This window comes from Aethalodelphis obliquidens, unplaced genomic scaffold (assembly GCF_003676395.1).
Source record: "Aethalodelphis obliquidens isolate GAN/ISIS:26980383/991018 unplaced genomic scaffold, ASM367639v1 scaffold89, whole genome shotgun sequence".
Lineage (NCBI taxonomy): Eukaryota > Metazoa > Chordata > Mammalia > Artiodactyla > Delphinidae > Aethalodelphis > Aethalodelphis obliquidens.
Window position 1 is genome coordinate 2,085,606 of NW_020838033.1, and position 3,378 is coordinate 2,088,983.

Consider the following 3,378-nt stretch of genomic DNA (forward strand, 5'->3'; position numbering starts at 1 on the left):
GTAGGCCCACCCATATTCCCTTCATGTGTCTGGTGCACTGGCAGGCACTGTACATATACTTCTAGAACGTTGGGTAGGTAGGTGGACTGATAGATCCATAAATACATACAGGTAAGTAGACAATTAAGACTTAACCTCAGTCAAAATGTGACCCCCTTGCAATGTATATTTCTGCTATGACTGATCCGGCCCCGCTGCTTTAGGTACACTTAGCCTTGTCTTCCACTCATGGGTGAAATTGAGACAGTCGCTGATGTCGGTCCCGTAAGTAGAACCAGGCCAACCGTGAGGGGTTGATTTCCACACCTTTCGTGCTCTGCCAGCCTGGCCTAGGTCCAGGTCACTTGCCCTGAGAGCTGGCCCTGTGATGGAGTGTACTGAGGGCACGGAACACCAGGATGGTGGCGTCTGAGAAGATCTGGAAACAAAGACCCTTAAGCTTTGATTCCACTGTGTAAAAGGACCAAAGAGATAGCAAGGGAGCCCTCTGTCAGAAAGTTAGTGCTTCTAAAGGAAGGGGATATGTAAAAACTTAGGAGAACTCTACAACGTAGTATTGCCTGTGGTGGAGGGATCTGTGCTGCTCGGCGGATTATGGAAGGAGATACATTTTAATCACCTCCCTCACTCCTGCCAGCCACCTACAGCAGACTGTGACCAGACAGTCTGCCCTGACCCCCTCGTGACCTGGAGCTCACACTGCAGAAGGGCTGGCGAGTGAACATCAGCCCATAGGGATCACTTTGGGTGCTCATAAAAATGCATATTCCAAGGCCTGCTCCTGGAAATTCTTACTCAGCAGGTCCTACTGGGGGCCCAGGAACCTGCATTTTAAGAAGCTCCTCTAGGTGATTCTGTTGGTCCTCTTACCACCATCAGAGAAAAACTGGGCCTGGTGTTTCCCAAACTTCCCAGATGACATGAATCATATGGGGCTCCTTGTTAAGCCTGTCGTTTCCAAGGCCACACCTCCGGAAATCCTGACACAAGAGATTTGGAACAGGCCACTGAGAATCTGCCTGTCAAGGAAGTATCTCAGGTGTGGTAGTGAACACTGTCCTGTGTTTAGACCCAGGTCTGGGCAGAGGAACCTGTGACGGCCAGGCCTGACCTGTGGGCCTGTGATAGGAACAAAACTCCCCAGTCCTGATGGGGCTCAAACCTACCCCCACTGTCTTCGGTTCGTAATTTTCCAGAATTTTAAGTTATTTATGCTCCTACTTTTAAAAAGGGGGATCATGTAGCAGATTACAATAAAAACTTGTATTTAATATGACTGTTAAAATGAAGTTACAATGATCAGAAGCCACACAGGGACAGGGAAGAGATAATTATATTGAAAGGATGTGATAAAGTGCTTCCCGTAATGACCATTGAATTTGGCTCTAGACAGAAAAAGCCAAACATAGCATTCTGTTTTGGACTTTGTGGTCTCCCCAGTCAGAATAGAGACTCCTTAAGGACATGGACTATGCCTCCACCATCGCACTGGGGTCTCTCTGAAGGCAGGGGCTTCATCCTCCCACCCCCACCCCACACTGAGCTCTTGGACATCCCTGTACACACTGGCACTCACATGACCGGTCACTCAGCACCAGCTTTGGGTTGTAGTGAGCTGGGAACAAGGACAGCTTCCCCCTCAGTGGAACCTTGGCGAACAGCTCTGACACAGGATGCTGCTTCTTCATGCCGTTCTTTAGCAAAGTCAGCTTGGGTTCAGACTCCTTGAGAAGCTCTGGGATTTTGTAGGCAGAGAAGGTTTCGATATTTTCATATCGAAAATATGAGTAAAGATAAGTTTACTCATCTAGTAAATAGGTGATTCTTTAGGGGAGACTTCCTTCCCTGCCTCTAATTTCTAAGAGCAGTTTGTCATGTGGTCGTTTGCTATTATAGACTTACTACCATCCATGGTGGATAATGGCTGAAGGTATTGACATGTTTTCTAATAAATATTAATGATGGTAAAATTTACCCTTTTTTTGGTAGCGTACTCTCTAGGCTCCAGCACTCCTCTAAATATATATATATTATCTAATTTAATTCTAATCATAACTGTACACTTTAGAAAAGAAAAAACTGGGGCTCAAAGAGCATAAGGCTTAACATTCAGGAGATTCCACGGTGGTGGAGGAAGGATTTGAGTCAGACGTTGCCGATTCCCAGCCCTCGAGCTCTTAAAGCTACACTATTGTTCTTTCAAATGGCATTTTTAATATTAGGCTTCAGTTAGAGCTGAGGGAATAATAAATGGCTCTTTCGTGAAGGCATTTCTGTAGGAAGTAGTGATGGCCAAGGCCAAGCAGGGCTTCCTAGAATACCATGTGGTGTCACCAGATCTCAGAGCTGGTCCTCTGCTTTTGGATCAAATAATGGCTTCTAAAAATTCCCAACTAGCCGGATTGCAAAGGACTGACACATACAAGTCTGATTATGTACAGCAGAATGCCTGTCAACACACTGATTTACAAATGGAGCAGGATGTGGTGTGAGAATAGGGCTTCTGCATAATAAATAATGGTTGAATGAAAGAGGGAAAGAGCAGAACAGAAGTCCAAATTATGGATCATGGGCTTTCTTGGTAGGTGTAATAATAAAATCTCCCACATCAAGTTTATGTACCGTATCTCCTATAATCCTCAGGTCAGTGCTGTGAGTTTGGCAAGGCAGACATTATTCCTTTATCCTTAAATTGCAGATGAAGAGAATCAAGGTTCAGGGACATTAAATGATTTGCCCAAACTCACATGAGTGGTGGGCTCTGGACAACATAGCCTGATATTTCTTCCCCTTTACCACTCTGCCATGAACTTAGATTGCATCCTGACCCATCCTGAGGAATGGACCCCTGACAATTTCCTCCATTTTTCTGCTTAAATCTCTATGATCTCATCATCCTTTCTTGGGATCCACTTTCATAGTGAGTGGGCCACTTATTTAGGGGATAAATAGGCCATTTTGTAGGATTTTAAGGATGATTTAAAGCTTGCTAAAGCAGGGTGCCGGGCACCCTACTGAATAAGTAGCTGCAATGATGATGATGATGATGTTGATGGTGATGATGATACTGTGCTCATGGTGTTGAGCCCAGCACTCTGGACACTTGCTTTTGGTGTACTAAAAGCTTTGCATACAGTATCTCAATCCTCAAAGCAGCCCTTTGTGGTAAGTACTGTTGTTATTCTCTTTTTTCAAATGAGGAGACCAAGGTTTAGAGAAGTTAAGTAACGTGCCCAAGGGCACATAGATACCAAGAGCTAAGTTTGTACTCTGAACTGCTACCACTTGTTGTCTGTGGCCAGCTTTTAAATGATCCATATCAAATGTTTGGGGCTGTAAGGACACAGGAAGATGAATGTTGTATAGGAGATCAGCTCG